Raw genomic sequence first — 21,707 nt, forward strand, 5'->3', positions numbered from 1 at the left:
ATTGCTGACGCTTAAACAAGGAAACGACTCCCGATAGTTTCCAGTGCCATGTACCGACGACATCTTATCTCTGTTAGGTTAGAATAAATTTTTTTTCACCAACTTGGACTTACTTAAAGGCTTTACCTGATACCATTTACCTAAGTGAATTGACCACATACACCGTTTTTTTTCAGCACACTCAGGGGACATTATCCAATTTTTACGGGTATGCCTCCGGCTTACGTTCTTTGCACCCCAATTACAATATAATGTGTTTGGAGATTTTTAGGGGATACCCTACATGCCTATGGATGGTCCTTGTAATCTTTTCTAATACCTTAGAAGTACATTCAAATAAAGTAAGAGCTAGTGCTACAGAGACAAAGACAAATAATCTCAGAGTAAAATATCTAAATGTGAGTTTTAAAAAACCGAACATGTTTATCTAGGTTTTATGTGTCTGGTCAAGGTCTTAAAAGTAGTCCATGGTAAGGTGTCGGCTATTCATAACTTTCCGGTACTTATTAACGTAAAAGGGGGATACAGCACTTTTGCGCTGTAGTGGGTATTACAATCGTATGTAAAATATGTAACTCTTTCAATGATTGACAGCTCCTTTAACAGATCTTACGAAGAAGAGCGTAGATTTATTATGGTCTGAAAAGGCATCAACAGGCGGTTCGATATCTTAAAACAAGCGGAAAATGCAGCTTACCTAACTTAAAATCCCTGATTTAAATAAGGAATTTTTTTTTTATTGCAACAGACGCCTCAGACCAAGGGGTAAGAGGGATACTACTTCAGTATATGATAAACAGTTCTTCCTATAGCTTTTTATTCACGTAAACTAAAGCCCTCTGAAAGTAAATATGCAGTAATAGGCAAGGAAGGGCTAGGTATCTTTAACACTCGTACATTTTAAGTTCATAATCTATGGCTATCCTGATAAAGTCTTTACTGAACATGATCCTTTACCGAGTTTTTCAAAGGCTTTTAATCACAGTCCAAAAGGAACTCGGTGACAAATGATCATTCAGTTTATTGGAGCCAAGATAAGATATCTACCTGGGAAAGCAAATATCATAGCTGACGCATTATCCCGCAATCCCGCACCATACAGCAAAGAACCATTAATTGGACTAAAAGATATAGAAACAGCCGTGCCTATTGTTAAAACCGTATCTTAAACAAGAAAATTCCTTAACCCAAGAGATTCGCGAGCATTGAATATGGGTCGGAGCGCAGAACTGTTACAAACTGAACAAAGCAAGTGTCAACAGCGATAAGCAAAACAATAAACACCAAACAATAAACACTTCGAAACGGAAACAGGGTCAGTGGCTAGGCAAAAAAACAAACAAAAAAACAATAAACACTTCGAGCAGAAAACCCTAAAGCAAAAGTATATTTAAAGTATGTGTATCAGAATAATGTAATCAAATGTAATATATTTATGTAGGTCTGTGACGAGGAAAACCCGAAGAACACAGCAGATGACTAACGACCAGGTAGTAGTAATAATCTCTTTCATACCAATCGTCATAAACTGGTTGCATTCCGTCATCCAGGGTTCCCTACTATGTCACAGAAAGCCAAATCACTGTTTTCTGGCCTACAATGCTTACAGATATAAAAAGCACATAACTAATTGTAACACGTGTCATGAAAACAGGGATACACTAAGACACCTGTCAGTTAGGGGCCTATCCTGTGCCAAATCACTCCTTGAAAGAATATACGTAGAATTATTAACAGAATTACGAGTCTGACGAGGGATAATCTGACAGAGGGAATAATAAAACACTTCTTAGTGTTAATAGTTCCTTGACACGTATATAGAATTAATAGCACTAAAAAAAACAAACACCGGCAATTGAGTGCGTTACGAATATTTATGAGTGCTAAATCAGTAACTGGAATTCAACACATGATAATCTGACTCGGGTGGTGTAATCAATAATAATCTCCTTAACACGTTGTGTGAATTCCTTTCCATTAAGAAAACTTCCAATAATATATTTTTATATCACCCAGAGTCAATCGGTTTGGTAGAATAACGGATAATTAAATAGGAAGTGTCAATGTCTTACGAGTTACAACTCGTGATATACCGAACTGGATTATAGCGGTTCTCGCGGTTTTAAATACCTTTATCATTTATATCTTGTATCTATAGAATTGATGCCGCAAGTAGCCTTATACGGTACGCCGCTAGCAGAACACTTTTCCCACATATTCAAGCCAAACCATTAATTTATCAAATATATATATATATAAATAAATATAAAAAAAATAAGATAAATATGGATACAAGTGGAGTCAATATAATACACTCCGTAAGAAGTCGGAAGGGTTACAAATTATAATAAAAAGGAATCACGATAAAATCAATAACAAGCAAAACGTAACCATAGGTTAATTAAATATCTAAATATATATGCGTAAAGATTTGAACTCTAACTTAACGCTTTAGTAATGACAAATAAGCTAAAAGTTCAAACACATATCCAAAAACCTACTGACATATTGTCCGTCCCGGTGATTTATATTCGTAGTCAATGAAAAAAAATTAAAAAAATAAATAAATAAATAAAATAATAATAAATAAAATAAATAAAATAAAATAAAAGAGATTTTAAAGTCAGGAAGTCTAGAAGTGAAAATGTATCTATGGAATGAATCCTATATGAATCTTATACAGGGCTAATAATATATATAGAATTTGTATGGAAAAAGGAAACCTTTTTCATATAGTTTGAATAAGGAATATTTATTTAACATAATGCCAACATGAAACTAATATATTGTTCAATTTTGGTACTGTTGTTTTTTTTTTTTCAGACATTCTTCTCATGCGGGTGGAGAATTAAAACACTAAAATATCATTTGAAAAATACTAAAGTCGTATCTCTTACAGCAAGTAACGTAACTCTTAGCTGGCTGAGAGCAATCTCCTGCCAAAAGTGACGACGTCATCATTGCCGTATCAGCATTTGTTCCTTTTAACCTCAATAATCTGCTTACACAGGCTTCATCTGTGTGTCGTCTCTGCTTGCAAAAGCAGATTGACTGGAGAAAGGAATGCTTAGTTCATGAACTTCACATGTGGTTCATAGGTCACATGACAGGCCACATAACATATTCTTATCCGTGTGTGTAATGCAATTAGTTAAGGACTTGCAATCATTTTAAAATTAATGAACAAAATAAGCAAATAGAATTTCTATAACAACAAAATGAATTAATTTTTTCTGAACCTCATAGACATTTAGAAGTATCACGATATGGATATGGATTATTTACTTGCAACATTAGCTTATTACAATCCAGGTAAATCACATTCATGGGAAAATGTCACATTTCTGAAAAAACCCAAGTTATTTAGAAAAATTAGTTTTACATAGTGAGGGTTTTTTTTTCGTTGCATCTCCTACTATTAATAAAGTTTTTAAAAAAAATTAACCTCAGAGGATGCGCGCGAGAAAATTGAATATGAAACTTTTGTTAGGGCACATAGAATCATGATTAATATTCTCTTTGACTCTTATGCTGCCTGGCAATCTTACAAATAGCTCCATTTTCCACTTCTTTGTCTAGTAACTTACTACCAGTAATATCGAATTTTCTTTGAGATTCGTATTGATATCTATTTATAATTAGGATTAGGATATTTTACGAGTCATCATAGACCTGGATAGGTTCAGGTTCTCATTGTTAATGCCATGGATAAAAAGTTTGTACAGCGGACTCTTCTGAATTCCAAAATATCAGCGAATTCATGTGGGTTAAGTCTGGTCTAAATGGCTCTCCCCTCCCTGTATTTGGATGTCGTCTGAATTTACTTTGCCCTTGTGACAAGGTATAATTTCACTTGCAGGCTGATTAATGGAACCGGTTACAGTATCCTGCAGTACGAGAGTTTCACATAGCAACTTCAAAAAATCGTTCGTCGCAGCGGACGACTACAGTCAAGTAACAACCGCCTACAATGTGAAAGGAATTTCATGGACTTCTTCGACCGACACCGTATCTCGTCGTTAATCTCGTTTTAATGCGGAACGCTCCAGCGGCTGTCGGAATTCGACTACAAAAAGGGACATACTTCCGACAATTACGACCCGAAGGATATTCAACTCTACTTTGCTGGCGAAGGACTCGTGCTGGGATGATCTATTCATCGCGAACGTAATCGTGTAGCTTAGGATGCAGAGAATAAGTATGAGCGCAAAATGGAACGTTGGACCCGCCCAGGCAAATTTTCTTTTCCCCTTGTTTTAACCATTGAAAAAGGCCGTTTCAGTGGCTATAGGTGGTTGTCTGGAACTGTGTAATGGACGAAAAGTGGTTCGAAAGCTAGTTAAATGTGAAGTAGTATAACCTCGGTCATGTATCCTATATATATAAATGATCATACAAATACAGAATCGAACAATATATTTTTTGCGTGTACGCACTAGGAATCTAATAAATTAGTATATATACGCTAGAATCTATATATATCATAAATAACAGAGTCGAAATATCTCTTTGCGGTGTACGCAATAGGAATCTCTTATATAAATGATCATAAATAACAGAATCTAAATTATCTCTTTGCGTGTACGCAATAGGAATCTATTTAAAGTGCACATATATTAATCATAATTATATGAATCCATATACATATGTATAACAAATCAGGTAGCCTATATCAATCTGTTACCTTTCATCTTACCAATATCTGCAGTTATTATATGAGTTAGTATATTGATTAATGAATCAGAAATCAACGAATCAATCAGCATAAAACATTATAATTTTATCAATTCATATATGATATTTTTTATCAGTTAAAATATGATTTTTATCATGTTAATCTTCATTCTATGCAATTATCAGAGTACATTAGTATTTTCTGTAGCATAAGTATCTTAAAGAGATGAAGTGAAAAACTGTATCATTATCTATCACGTGATCACTATTATTTACCAATATCATGTTTTATATTTTATTACTTGAATGAATTCATGTACACCATGAATTTTTTATTTATTTTATATATATATATTCACATAGTGTCTGTATCACACTCCTATAAGTCAAATGCAAGTCAAGTTTGAGTAATATTCAGTAGTTGGTTTTGGTAGCTGACCGAGCTAATGTAAGTGTTTACATAATAAAAATACGGATGTTAGTCCCATATATATAAAAGTCTAAAACTAAAGAGGTCAACCAGATTGCTTGCAGGAATGTGATCAGACTAGAGACGCTAAAGATGACGTATACCATAAGTATGTAGGCTAAGATAACATGCCGTCACCTGTAGTCATTCAATTTGTTTATAAAACATTAGTCCAAGCTCCTGCTTGAGACAACTACCGCCTACGTGATCTGTAGCGTGTCTCATTTGATTGTGTGTTCGTATGAAACTATGTCATCTGATAGTATGTTCATATGTTCGAACTACTGTCTGTTCCTTCATAACTTGTAACAGAGATGGCAGACAGGAGAGAGAGTTAGCTATCGTCATTAGAAGACCTGTACCTCTTTACCTAACGCTTTATCATGTAGAGGAATAGGATTAGCCATCATCATTGGCAGAAGCGATCAAGCTATCGTTATTAGAAGACTTGTACAATCATACCTGATCTTCACCATGTAAAACTTCAGAAGAATATATAATTTTTTATACTTAGTGTTTTCTACAAGAACCTCACCGAACCATGAGTTAACACATCGTCGTAAAGATAATACCGACTTCGTAAGTGATCTACAAAACCCAGACACTCCATTGAAGATGGAAGTGCAATACCAACCGACTTAGCGTATAGATTATCGCTAGTCTAACATTACCTCATAGGGCGCCTTATCATACAAGGCACAAGCCCTAATATATATATATATATATATATATATATATATATATATATATATATATATATATATATATATGTATATATATATATATATATATATATATATATATATATGTATATATATATATATAATATATATACTATATATATATGTATATATATATATATATATATACATACTATATATATATATATTATATATATTACATACATACATACATACTATATATATATATATATATATATACATATATATATATGTGTCTATATATACATACAACACATATATATATATATATTTATATATAATATAGTATATATTACATATATATATAGATATATATATATATATCTATATCATCCTGTTAAATTTACGGTAGGTGACTGAAACCTTCTACCGTGGATTTTAAGGATATTCTCAAGCCCGTGTTTCTTCGTGCTACATCGATGTAGTATATATCAAGGTATATACCTTGGTATATATGTACGTGTGTGAACGCGCGCGCGCGCGTTCGAAGATCTGTCCCGAAGCCAATTTTACAATCAACTACTTCACACGTGTGATAGACCTTTGAATGTCTTTGATACAAAACCCTGAGGCTATAATTATAAGATTATAGGGGTTATTTTTTTCATTTCCAGGTGTTCTATCTCCTTCCTATTCCGCCCTGCTCAGGGTTTGTCTTCAATTCATTTCTTCTCCACAACTAATGAACGATATCATATTTCTTAGTTTTTTACAAAAATTTACCGTTCTATGAATAGCCCATTTATAAATAGTTATTTTCGTCTAGACAGGAAATCTACAAGGTATAGGCTCCTCTCTCCTCTAAATATTAAAGCAATTATTTTATTGTAACATAAGTCCGTATCGCTATTAGCCAATAATAGATCAATTTTCAAAATGTTCATAATAATATTAATGAGGACATGAGAGACATCTTGATGACTTTGTAAAATGGTAATGTAGCATTTGATAATTTTGTTCTTCCAGAGAGAGAGAGAGAGAGAGAGAGAGAGAGAGAGAGAGAGATCAATTTGTATACGATTGTTTATTCTCTCACTCGTCCAACTTACTCTATGTTATGCTTTATTTGTTTTTTTGGTTTTTTTTTTTCTTACCAATTATTCGTTACCCTTTACCTATAATATTAAAGAAATCATATATGTAGAAAGGGGAAATGCCTCCAAACAAACCGTGACCGCGGGTGGAGCAGTTTATCACTGTTGTTATAATTTGGTAGTATTTTTTATTGTAGGACCCCAAAACAGGCCGCCGGATTCTCGGAGAGCGAGCCTCATTTCAAAATTTTTAAATCATGAGGTTTAGCTCAACTTTAGTGGCCGCGTTGCTGTCATAGTAAGAGTAACTCCGCGTTGTCTGCTGCGTCGTCTGTAGCGCGTGAAGTTATTGCGTTTCTTCTGCTACTGAGCCTATATTTGTTTGTGCGTGCATCTAAGTAATGCCTCGACGCAAGGCGCATCTCGAGAGAAGTGCTGAAAATGTACAGAAAGCGAGAGAGTCAAAGAAAGCGAAGTTTGAAAACAAAGACATTGCTCCTGGGAGCGAAGGATGTGTTGGCGTTGTCGCCGCCTCTCCCTATTCCCCCCCCCCCCCCCCCCCCCCCCACAATCCCCACCAACTCTGCACCTCCAACAGAAGTTCCCACCAAAGCTCTTCCTCCAAAAGCAATGCAAAGAAAGTCGGTGTTTGAAAAAGAAATGCAGTGTGATGATATTGAAAAAAAAACCATTCTTGTTACCAAAAAGCTGAAAATTTGGCAGAAAATATTTTATTGCAATGAGGGTGTTTCAAACAAACTATGTTTTGTACTTTCACAAAAAGACGAGCAGATACAAACATTAAAATTCAGTGTAGTGGTCCTAAGTGCAAATATGTCGTTTTTGACAACGCTAACGACAACCATCTGTCAAAAAAAAAGAAAGGCATACATATCATGACAACCATGCTTACATATGTGACCATGCTTATAGGCTATGGCTATAGTGGTTTGATAAGATTCGTAGTTACTTGAGCATTAGGCTATCAGTGCACGTGTGTTTGTACGTTATTCAGAATATATAAAGGGCATTGCAGTAGTAAAAGCAAATGAAATTAATATTAGAGACAAGTAGAAAAACTGTTGCAGAGTATAATAAAAAACACCATCCAGAATGTGTCACCAGTGATGGACTGATAAATATTGACGTTTCTTAAGATGGTTCCTGGCACAAACGAGGTCACACCTGTAAATTCTTTTTTGGTTCAGTTATTGAAAGGAACACTGGTTGTTTTGGATTATGTAACATATTCTTCAATGTGTGAGCAGTGTACGAAAAAAGAAACATTGGTGAAAAAGAAGAAACTAAACAAACAAAAGTATGATGAATGGTATAAAATTCATTTGTCTAAATTGTGATAAAAATTATGAAGGAACATCTGGAAGCATGGAAGCAGCTGCCAAAGAATTATGGTCACGATCTGTGAATATTGGTTTTAGATATGTCCGTTTCATATCAGATGGTGATTCAAAACTTACTCTGCTGTGAAAGGCATGAATGAAGGCAGTGGCCATATGGCACATCTTACCCGGTTGAAAAGGAAGAATGTGTCAGTCATGTTTTTAAAAGGCTTGTGACACATTTGAAAAATTTCTCAAAAGAATGGGATATCAGATATGGGAAAACTTTAGGTGGTCGTGATCGACTGACAGATCAGGTAATAACGATGTTGCAACTCTGTTTTGGGAAAAATGTGCGTGAAGCAAGAGGCACCAGTGCAGATGAAATGCGAAAAAGAATCTTGGCATCATTTTACCATTTTGCATCAAGTGATAATAACCCAAGACATAATATGTGCCCTAAGGGGATTGATTCTTGGTGCTTTTACCAAAAGGCTTTGGCCAAAGGTGAAAGACCGAATTCTCATGACCAAATGAAAGTAAGATTTTCATTGAGTCCCGAAGAAATGAAAGCAGTGTTAGGTGTGTATATAAAACTAACCAAGGATGAAATGTTAGTCAAGTGCCTCGGTGGTAAAACCCCAAATCCAAATGAGCATGTCCATAACCGAGTTTGGAGATTGTCCAAACACAAGAATGCTAAGAAAAAGGTATATTGAGTTTGCAGCAGCACAAGCTATTTCCAATTATAATGCTGCTTATCAATCAAGTAATTTATATCTTTGCTTAGACTGCCGTATACAAAGATCTTAGATAAATGCTTGAAAGTACAGGACAAGAAATGCAGAGTGAAAGTGACCATCGACAAGAGCTACTCTCCCGGGTCATACTAGGGCATCCACCGCTAGCGAAAGCTGACATTTAAATGACAGTAACTCACAAGTGAGATAAAGTAAGTTTTCACACTTTAAAGTGAAACTGCTTCATTACTTTTATGCGATTTTCTTTTTGCGTTCCATTAGTTTTTAAAAGTTCTATCATATGCGCAGAAATTTTAATTTTTTAAATTTTATTTTTTGTGTTTTTTACCTATTTTTTAAAATGAAAATAAACAAAACTTTGGTATCACTTATATACTGTGTGGATGTTTCAGATCCTAGCTTGCTGCACAAGAAGTTAGAAACAAGATAAATGCTGTGGTAGGATGGCACAACTCAGTCAAAAAATGGAATTTGTCTAGAATACATTAACATGTACGTATTTAGGTTGTAGTGTTCCATTTCTCCTTTCACTTAATTTTTATATTCTATCTAAGAGCAAGTGTTTTAATATAGTGTAACACTGAGGAAAGCTGATGTGTTCAGAAGTCTTTTTGGTCTTAAATATCATCTATAAAATTTTGGGTGTTTTTTGGTCGTAAAGGTAGTCATAAAATTTTCTGTATTTTTTGGTCTAAAGGTCATCTATAAAATTTTGAGTATTATTCAAATTAAACACATTTTCGTTAAAACTGTCATTTTGGGGGTTATAAAATCTAAAATCTTATAATCATAATTTTTTTATTTTACTCATTGAATTTCTGGATAAAGTAATTTAATATAAATTAGTGAATTTTAAAAAATCAGTTTGGTGGTATATTACGTATTGAAATGAGACAATATCATTCACTTTTCCTGTTAACTGAAAATTACATAACCAGATTCAATCTGCAATGTACTTGCATGAATGACACTTTTCAACATTGCCTCATGAGACATTTTTTCACAGATTTCTAGACATTGGACACGGATTAGGTGAACTACATACTTCATGTCACTAGAATGGGAATATTGTTTCGGCTCTACAATACTGCAAGACACATGAATATTTGTCCTTATGTGAATGACACATTTCGACCTTTCTTCAAGTTGCAGGATCCTGGATGCCGACAGGACAAAGAGTAGATGAAATACTTGACGTCACAGGTTACCCAAATCATCCCACCAACTCTGAAACACTGGATGTCATCATGTATGTTGTCACGTCTGGCATCACTGCCACTCCATCATTCTGAAAATATATATATTTCAGTCAGAAAAATTCATAAAGCTCATGGCAACGAATGAATTAAAAGCCCAAACCTTTAAACTTCTGTATTAAGTTAGTACTGAATAAGTACTGTAGGGCCCCATTTTGGCTCTCCGGGTAGCCGCCATCCAAAACAACAAGCTTCTTGAACTACTGCAGAATTAAAGTTTACTCAGAAAACTCAAATCAAAGACGGATGGCTGAGGCAGTGATTTTCATGAACCACATTATTTAATTTATAAAACCATCTGTAAATGTAAAAAACTTCATGCTTGCAAACCATATGTAATGGAGAAAGTACCCAGATGCTGCCTCTTAATCACCTTGTCTCCGCACTGGTAACCAACGAGATGACTGACACCGCCAGCGACACTGGTGCAGCCACATCCGTCCACCTGCCCCCATTTTACGACAACGCACAACCCAGAGGCCTGGTTCTTCAGAGCAGAGACCATCTTCAGAACCAAAAAGATCACATCATCAGGCAAACCTGACACTGTCCTCGAGTTCCTGCTGGCAGAGGTCTTCGAACAAATCACAGAGTGGCTAGCTGAGCCGCAGACGAGATACTGAAGGCACAACTAAGGAGGTCCTTCAGAATTCCCTTCCCTGCCCTCGGAGCTCTGAAATTCCTAGACAATGTAGGATCAGTGATAGGAGACTAATGGCTGTAATACAAGTCTACAAACAACTACGATGGCTAATAACGATCCTGGCCAGAGTCAGTCACCCAAACACTATGCCAGAACTATTACATTCATGATGAAATTGCTAGTCAAACAGTTGCTTTGATACCCAATGCATCCACTATGCCCCTTGACGAATTCCTAAGCATAGTGGACGCAGTTCATCTGGCCCAAAGTAGTAGAACTCCTTTAAACCCACCTTGTACCAAAGCCAGGGACCCTTCCCCACAACAACTGTATAAAAGTGACACAGAACTGGAGAGCAAGCCAGGGGACCACACTGCTCCTTAACTGCTTCAGAAACTACAGGGAACATGAAGGATGAGAACAAACATATAAACATAGGACCAAACAAAGAACGTCCAAAGGGCCTATGTTTCTTCCACTGGAGAGGGAGTGGGGCCTGATAATTCAAGAATGGCTGCCAGCTATAAAAAAAAAAGAAAATCATGCAACATGGACAAGCCCATCAGCGATGTGCAGAAAACACTCTGCTGTTACACCTCACATCGGGAGCAGAGATCCTTAGCCCCCTCCAGGAATTTCCTGAAGTATTCAAAGACAATCATCCAGCACAACCTAATAAAAGCCCAGCAAAACCCCACAACAAGCAGACATTTTCACCGAGTGCCAGCCAGTCCACAGATGCTTCAGATGTTTGGCTCCTGGACAAAGTAGCCTATGCTAAACAAGTATTTCCTGACGTGGAACAGGCAGGAATCTGCCAGAAAACCTCCAACCTTGTGGGCATCCCTGCCCTGCATAGCAGCCGTGCGACAAGTACCGACAGAATACGGGGTGGTGGAAGTTTGTGCTTGTTTTGCAGGTGATGGTTGTCTCCTCAACATCTAGGGCAAAATCCATCCAAGTGAGGACTGGACTTTCCCGCTGAAGTTGCTACAGGTCTGTGTCATCCTTCTGGGCTCCTGCGATCTCAGGATATGATATCTCGACCTGGATGGTATTGATGGTATTTCTGGAATGGGCATCTGCAACGTTGTTAGAAGAGCCCTTTAGGTACCTGATGGTGTAGGAGAACTCTGAAACTGCAGGACATGTGCCGCTGCTGCTGCGCAGACCAACAGTCATCGTTGTTGGTGAAGGTGTCGACCTAGGGGTTGATAGTCGTTTGCACCATGAACCATCTACCATCCCTTGAGCATGTGTCAGAAATGCCAAATAGTGCAGTGGACTGCTAGCAACTCTGTCGAACGTGGAGTATTTCCATTCCGCTGGAGATGGCTTTTTGCTGCAAAGAATGCTTCGTCTGTATCTTGCTCTAGTACAGTGCCCATCACTGTGTCACTTGCTTTGTTTGATCTGACAAACAAGAGACTGCTTTTCAATTACCCAAAAAAGCCATGAGTTCCACAGCAACACTTCCTCTATCCCATAGGTCCCCTAACCCTGATAACTGACAGAAGTAACAGTGATGGGCACAGTATTAGAGCAGGATACAGACGAAGGCATTCTTTAGCAAAAAGCTATCTCCAGCAGAATGGAAATACTTCATGTTCTACAGGAATGGAAATATTCCACGTTTGACAGAATTGTTAGGGGCCCACTGCACTATTTGGCATTTCTGACACATGCTCAAGGGATGATGGCAGACGGTTAATGGTGCAAATGACTATCAACCCCTAGGTCCACACCACCAACAACGATGACTCTTGATCTGTGCAGCAGCAGTGGCACCTGTCTGCAGTATCAGAGTTCTCCTACACCATCAGGCACCTGAAGGGCTCTTCTAACAACGTTGCAAATATCCTTTCCTGAAATACCATCAATGCCATCCAGATCAGGATATCATATACTGAGATTGCAGGAGCCCAGAAGGATGACATGGACCTGTAGCAACTTCAGCGGGAAGTCCTATCCTCACATGGATGGATTTCGCCCTAGAGGATGGGGAGAGAACCATCGCTTGCGAAATAAGTACAGACTTCCACCGCCCCATATCCTGTAGGAACGATACATCTGGTGGGCTATCAGTTTGGACATCAAGAAATGAGCTCGAGAAGGTCTCTCCTGCCAAACATCACCCGATCTGAAGGCAAACGACAATTCAATAGAACGAAGTGACGCCTTGCTCACATTCATGTTGACATTGTGGGACCCCTACCAGCTTCTGAGGGGTACAGACATCTCTTCACAAACCATCAAATGTAAGGACCAGCTTGGGCCATCTTGCCAATTGGGCCATCTGCCAACACACGAAACTTTGACGTAATGCAGAACATAGTTCCCTAGAGAAAACAAATAAAAGACGGACAGCTGAAGCATTGATCTTCATGTATTTGCAGGAACTACATTTACTGTCTGTAAATGTAAAACACTTCAGTTTTCGAACCATATGTAATGGAGAAAGTACCCAGATGCTGCTTCTTACCTACCTTGTCTCCACAGTAAATTTGATCAAAAGCCAGACTTATCATTTTGTGCAAGGTACTGAAGTATAACTAACTCTTCTTGTAACACAAATGTGGCAAAAAATGAAACTATTGTAGGATCATTATAAAAGCAATACTCCTTTCTTCCTAATTAAACACATTCCTATACTATACACAATATTGTACATCTTCCTGATTAAACACATTCCTATATAAACAATATTGTACGTATTCTTTTTACAATAAGAAACAATGAGCTGGTTGCATAAAAAAACATCTAAGCTCAGTGAGCATATACACAATACTGTATTCCTATTACAACAAAAAACAATGAGCTGGTTGCATGAAAAACAAAAAAAACACCTTTCTTTCTAAATGGAAACTTAACTAGAATACCTCTGCCATGAGATCTCTGGCCCTGTTGATAGTAACATTATTACTCTGGAACCTTATGAATCTATGAACAAGTCTCAAAAATAGAGCATTCCCTGATGTTTGCTAGAATAAGTTATACAATGTGTTAACTAAATTAGCAGCAGGTAGGCAGATGGGGGTTGCCCATCACTTGCCTAATTAATTGTCAGGCCAACTTTCCCATTGAGGTGAGATTATCATAAACTTCAGTGATGTACACAGTAGGAGAAACAAATTACTACTTAGATAGTATCCCATTTGTTAAAAAATACAAATCCTTAAAAAAGCTTGTCACTCAAAGGTGAAATCTTAAAATAATAAGCTCACTCAAAGGTGAAAAGTTAACAAATGGAATGTGACTGACCTTTCGATCACCACAAAAACTTCAAATTTGTCATGAAATGGATATTTTCTCAACAAGCCTGGGTAGGTTACACTATGTATTCTGTTTGTTGTACAGAAACATTCGTAACAAATATCCCTGAAAAACGGATATGAAAAATGAAATCTGGCTCAAGACTGATGTGACCTAAAAGTTGGCCAAGAATGAATCAAACATATGTCCAGTAATATAATCAAATATTTACCCATACCAAAAAAAAAAAAAAAAAAAAAAAAACAGCAACCTGTGGCATGGTGTAAAAACCTTTCAGTTAATGCCACTGCCCAAATACCTAGCCACTGGAAGGCCTTCCATAAAGGATTGGCCAAAACCAATTATGGAATAAGCTGTTCAAAACAAACATAAATAAAAACTCATTAAAAACAGTGAACCAAAAAGGATTAAAACTGGAAAGGGAAAGGGGAAAAAGGAGCATTTATTTACTGTATCTATGAGAGCTGCTGCTACCTAAAGTTGACAAAAACTTGCTCAAATTGAGAGACCTTTAAGTGTTTGGCTAAAGGATATGTCAGAAACACACTGCTGTCCATGGTAAAAAGTTTTTGTGGAAGTGGTTAGCCTGTAAGACCAGTTCAACGACATGGTTGTGTGTGTGAGTGTGTTTCAAGTTAATTAGGTGTTACACTAAAGAATTTGAAAAACCATAAAAAAAATGTGTTGAGTGATGCACCGGTACATCATATTTCCTGGGCACCCTGAAGGAACTCACTGAAGAGAGAACATTAGTGTTAGGACTGCCATACGGTAGGGCAATGGAGTTGGTTTACATGATATGGCCAGGCCTCATGTGCAAACAACACTACCTAAAACATCAAGAACCAAACAAGAATTGCTTCCACATGTTTGTGAACAATATGAAGTCTTAGTTGAGGGCCAAGAATATGGAGTGGTTTCAGAAATGCTTCATACCCAAGCCTCTTGATCAGAGTACAGTAGTATCTCGTTTGTCGAACGTTTCATACGTCGAACTTTCCGTTTTCCGAACAAATTCTCGTACTTCGAACTGACTGATTATCTATTTTTATACTTGTATTCGACGGCCGACTGGGTCTTACAAAAACTGTGTTAATTTATTTTTTCATTTACAATATATAGTTTAATGATAATATTCGACAAAATACATTGAAGTATAAAGCATTTAATCTAAAATTTAGCTTTCAATATAACATTTAGCATAAAAGAAGTATAAAATCGTACGTAACCACGGTGACGTCACGCCCAGCTGACTTGAGATTGAACGAGGGAGCGTTATGATGTTGAGGAGAGAAAAAGACAGTTAACAATTCCCATAAAAAGGGAATTTCTCAATAAATTTATGCGAAATGGTAAAGTATGAAAACAATCAAATGTAATACAGTCTTAATTGAGCCAGTATCCAGTGTACCGAGTGAGACGGTCTAGTTGAACAATATTAACAAAATAGTAAATGAAAGAACAAAGCTTTTCACAGTAAAATTTAGCACAAATGATTAACAAATCATTCGTCCACTGGGTGATACACAGCTAACTTGAGGTAGAGGGAAGTAGCGTTTATATTTTTTAGGAATAATGAATGCATGATTTTAAGTTATCGCGCGTCGTGGTATTGTTTTAAGAGAGAAGAGGAGGCAGTAAAATCTGACTATAATATGTACGTAAAAGCAGTACCAATTCCCATAAAAAATACAATGTTATTTCACAATAAATTGAACGTAATGCTAAAATATGAAAGCAATCAAATGCAATACAAAAAAAAAAGGAAATAAAAGTATTAAATGAGCCAGTGCTCGATGTGCCGAGTGAGACGGTCTATATTATAGTTGAACCAAGGTCTAGGGAATAAGGTCTTGTCATGCGCAGCTTAAACTGGGGTACAGGATTAAACGGCTAGGTGCGTGACGTCACAATAACCGCAGTCAGGCCCCTTAACCTATAGCAATCCTGCCTTTCCTTTCCTTTTTTTTAAATTTTTTTCTTCTAAATACTCTAAGCTATTCGATAATTAAATTACTAATCAAATGTAGGCTCTTCATTCTACTATGTTAAGAAGAATAATCATAAGAGAGATCATTAGAACATTTTCGACAAATAACAAAATTGAAATTATAGAAAACCTACCTTTGCTTTCTTATTTTTATCCGTTATTAAATACTATTATGTTTCCGAAGGAAAATAATAGTCAGAATGAAACTATATCTTAATATATTAAATAATCATGAGCGAGTTCTAAAGAACATTCTTAACAATAACGTACAGACGGCCAACAAAGAATTGGCGTAGTTTCTTAATTCATTGTTCGTTATGGAAATATTGCCATATGCAGGTGCCAGAATATTTACTTAACAATAAATAAAATTTCCTTTCAAAGGTGCTATACTTGAAATAAATGACATTAGAACTGAGTAGACTTATTCAACGTATGAAAGATAATTATTTTGCAAAGTAAGGAAAATATATACCGATGGGTCCACTGTCCACGATTTCTAATTTTATTTTCAACTCTAGCTTCGTAACAGCATTCCGAAGATTTTGAAGTTGGCTTTGCTGCCGCTCGAGTCTTGACTCAACATATCGTACTGCACTGAAGTGTTGTCCATTTCGTCTCCTACAGCCGATAAATAATACATCAAGGCGTTAACATTCTTTGAAAACGATGTTTAATTAAACTAATTTTGTCCTTTGATCAATAAAATAATTTGCATGACACGTTTAGTGGGCCTAAATTGGACTTCTGATTTTCCCACATGATAAGCCTAGGTCTATTTCAGCAGCATACGTAATATTAATGAATATTTAAATCGACAATATATATATATATATAAATCTGCTTTATTTGACTATTCCCGTTATTCTTGTTTTATTAGCCATGTTCGCCTTTCTTCTTAACCTTTTAATAAATTGCTTAACATAATTAACTCAGACCTAGCTATTCAAAGTCAAAAAGCAATTATAAAAAAATCAAACGAATATAATTCTTTCTTATTTTTATCGAATTCCTTGCATATCATCCTGTTTCATTTGGACACCTTGGAAAGCTGTGGGAGTCAAAACTGACGAATACATTAAGAAAGGCTTACTTTCCTTAAAGCTTTCTTAGGATGATCTTTCTGTAGCTATTCATTTCTTTTAAATAGAAATTAATTCAAATTAGTTCACATGTATAACTACTAGACCTACTTACATAAGCATATTATAAGCAGCTGAAAGAATAAGAAATAGGAAAGGTGACGTTCTCGTTTAAGTCTATTTCATGTTTTTTTTGTTTTTTCTCTCAAGAAAAACCTACTGCTTTAATCAAGGGTTGCTCTTTTGACGGCTACAGGGTGTAACACGAGGGTATGCACATTTTGTGGAATGAAAGATAAAGTTCTTTGAACAGAAAATGTTTTACAAACATGTATTTTTAAGGCGTCCGTTGTCGGTGCGGGGAATTTTAAAATAACCGTTATCATTAGTGATGCTTTCACGAGGTGGAGTTCGTAGTGAGAAGTCGGATCTAGTCGCTGAGATGTAGAAGAGAGCGGAGCGGAGGTGGCTTATAGGAGTGATGGAAGGATTAGGCCGATGTTAGTAAAGTATCTCCCAATAAAATGTATTCTTTAGGTTTTGAAGAAAAAAAATGCATGCATCATTGAAACCGTGTCCCTCCCTATCCGTGGTAATCACTGGCCACCGATAAAAAAAAAAAAAAAAAGAAAAAAAAGTAAGCCTAACTGAATCTCTCATCCATCAAAGATAAGTTTTGCTTATTCATTAGACAACTATCAGACTTCAAGTGTAGATTTAAAAATCTCTTCCTCTCCATCTAAAGTATTCATCAGACACCAGTCATAAGCGTAAAGCTAGTTATGATCCCTGGTTCAGCAATGTCGTGACGAGGCACTAGAATTCAAAGTTCACAAATGAATGTTGCTCAGCAACATTTTCACTACTGTATTGTCTTGCTCTCATGTGGTGCTTCGAGGTATTCCACCTCTAGGCCCATGTTCTAAACTTTGCCGTCCTTTAAACACAATTTTATTCATCTAGTATGATTCTCTCCGGTTTATTAAGCTTTCTTGATATCTCTCCAACAGAAAACTTGCACCGAATGCAGTGCAATAATTCTCTCGCTCATCGAAGGATGTTTCTTAGACGATAAATGACACATTGACATTAGATACCCGTGCACATAACATCAAAAGCAATAGAGTGAGGTCGCCTAGTTCACATTGTTAAGATATCGGTTTTTTTTTTCTTTTTGTTTTTAAATTTGATAGCATTTTGTGAGATTCCAATGTTTTCTGTAAAATTTAAGAAATGGAATAGTTCAACTACCTTCAACTTAATATTGAAATGATAATTTAAGGACTATGTTTATGCGATACTACTAGTGATAGGTGTCTCCTATCTATTTGGTAATGCATATCTATGGTTGTGATATGACGTTTTTTATCACTTCGTTTCGTTCACGTCAATTTGCTATATGGAAAATAGTTTTACACAATAACATAACATAATGTTCTAAAGATATCAGTGACTGTTTTTAATGTCATTACACATGATTTCATCCATCTTTGAAAAGAAAAATAGATAAATAAGGCATGAATCGTGCGTCAGGCAGGTGAACGAAAAATTATGAAACTCTGCCACGAGTTTTGGCCGACAGTACATATGTCTAAATTACACATTTAACAGATCTCCATAAAATCACATTTTGCACAAATATAGCTATGCCGCTAACTTTTTCAATCTATGCACCGCTTTTCTGAAACTACTAATGTGTCTGTTCAAATTTCGAATTCTAAAAACTGTATGGCATGGAACAAAATATTTCGACTTCTGAATATTTGGATGTGACTGCTAATTATATCCGCTAATTTAATTATCGCTCCTTTTAAGGCTGTTAAAGCATTTTCCTCCCATGGTGAGAATCAAACATCCTATCCATACATTTCAATGATCAAGCTTATGGCACAATCTTTGTCATCTTCCTTTGTTACTTTTGCTCCTAAATGGTGGAAACTTGCGAGCAATGAAACCGCCAACATATGGCATCTTCCCATGTTTGTTCATCAACTTCCTGGTCTTTGCAGTCATCACTTTGATTATCCTTATTAAATACTGGCAAGCAAAATAAAATTGCTGATATACTGGGTTCTTTCGAAAGGAATTTCCTTCGTCTTCGAATGATGCTTCTTGCTTGTCAGAGACGTTGGAAAATGAGGCGGATGTTACATTTTCACTGTTGCAGTTTTAAACGTTGCTCTTTGAGCTTACAAGTGCGCTGTCTTTTCCTAAAAGGTGGGCTCTGAGACGATGTTTAAATGCAACTGGTGATGGGTGCTGATCGTACGCTCCCATTTGACGTTTGCAACCAAAAAGTGCTCCAACCCAGCCTGATTTAGTCTTGTTTTTATTTTGCCATTTTCAGCAAGTTAGACAAAGGATAGAGCATTGTACTTTTCTTCACTCTCATTTCTCTAGCGATTCTATTCATGTCTTGAAAGATTTTGTCTTGCGTTTACAGGTTTAGTCACGTAAGCATTTTTTTGATGATTTTCTACCTGTTGGCAGTCGAGAATAAAACGGATCAAACTATCTATCAACAAGCCGAATGAAATGGCTTGTAATTTTCCAGGCCTTCTCTTCAAATATCATTGGTTGTCGAAGTGATCAAAAGATTTATAAGTACTTTTGGACAGCAGCTGCACGGGAAATGTAACTATAATACCTATAACAACATTAATATGTTTTTCAGAAAGTTTATAAGCTGTCCGAAGATCACTTCATTCTCCTTTATTAGCCCTCTAACTGGACCATTGTGAGCGTAGCCTACGCATTACATATAGTTGCCTTAAAGTGTTCCTTACCATGGCCATCCCCTTATGTTTCATGAAAAATGGTCTGGTAACACAGCAATGAAGCCTGTTTGTCTTGTAACGACGGATGTGAATGGTCGAGATATTGGATGCCAATGCTCACATTTTCTAATCACTACTGTAGACAACGTGTTAATGATATAAGAATAATAGTTTACATTACCAGTGAATTAAGTGTTAAAATATATAGAAAAATCGTATAATAACAGAATAATAAAAATAGCAATGGTGAAAACCATATTCAGTGCTTACTAATAACAATCGTCAACCTTTGTTCCATAGGTGTGGCTGCTGCAGGAATTTGCTGGATCATACTTTTGTCAATGGTAGATCATTATTTAGTGTCAATTTCACACCATCACCAATATTGCTGTCTTCGTGGACGGCGAACAGCGATATTAGTGAGTGTGTGAAAAAAGTTATTGAAGTCAAACTAAATGTTTCAAATATCTCGTTCAATATTAAAATTTCCCTCCACATGTGACCTAACAAAACATCAAGAAGTAGTCATCAATTGTATTTTCATTTTTATGATCATTCGTAGAATAGTGAGGTTCATATGATTCATGACAACTATGGTGGTAGTTCGAGAATTCATCGGTTGTTAAAGACACACTTGACAATGGAATTACAATGGAATTACCCTGTGTAATGTAATTAAGTGCTTTGTAAGGTATTTCACTTTTAATACTGAATCTTTATATGTATACAATTAGCAATTTGACCTTGCAACCAGATGCACCTTAAATGGTTAGATACATGAAATAGGAACTGGATTGAATTGTTTTTGCTTTCTGTATTCGTCAGGTTTTGATTTAATTTCTTTACATTTAACCCAAATGGCTAAATTTCTCCCCACATTTGAGCTGGTCCTTGGTCATAATCATTGCTAAAAAGTAAAATGTCCAAGTTTTTTGTAATTATATAATTATGAGTTTTCTTTATTATTAAAATCAGCTGGTTTCATAAATTAATGTATAGCACCTTTCTAAAAACTATGTAGTAATACACAATTGTCATGTTCAGTGTTTTTCACAACCATAATTTCGTATTAGCATTTGTTATAGGACTAAAGCAATACAGATTGATTGAAGCTGTAAGTACTTTTTTTTTCCAAATTTCCATTCTCGTAAAATTCATTACATTGAAAAAAACCCACAAGATTACTGAGTATAATTGTTTACTTGTGAGTATTAATATACTATTTTACTAAAACTTAAGTACTTTAAGGGCCTTAACTGTGGCCCATTCCCAAGGAATATGGATAACACCTTACTAGAGAAAAATAAATTCTACAAAAATGTAGATAACTACTTACTGGATGCACCATTCAAGTCTACAGAAATACGGATAGCTACTTACCAGAGGCAGCATTGAAGCCTCCATGAATGTAGATCACTACTTACTGGAGGCATTGAAGTCTCCAACAGGAGACTATAATGCTTCTCTCCAGTAAGTAGTCCATCTGTGACCTGGAGACTCCAATGCTGCCTCCAGTAAGTAGTTATCTGTGACCTGGAGACTTCAATGCTGCTCCAGTAAGTAGTTATCTGTGACCTGGAGACTCCAATGCTGCCTCCAGTAAGTAGTCATCTGTGACTGGAGACTCCAATGCGGCCTCCAGTAGTAGTCATCTGTGACTGGAGACTTCAATGCTGCCTCAGTAAG

Source organism: Macrobrachium nipponense, chromosome 21 (assembly GCF_015104395.2).
Source record: "Macrobrachium nipponense isolate FS-2020 chromosome 21, ASM1510439v2, whole genome shotgun sequence".
NCBI classification, from domain to species: domain Eukaryota; kingdom Metazoa; phylum Arthropoda; class Malacostraca; order Decapoda; family Palaemonidae; genus Macrobrachium; species Macrobrachium nipponense.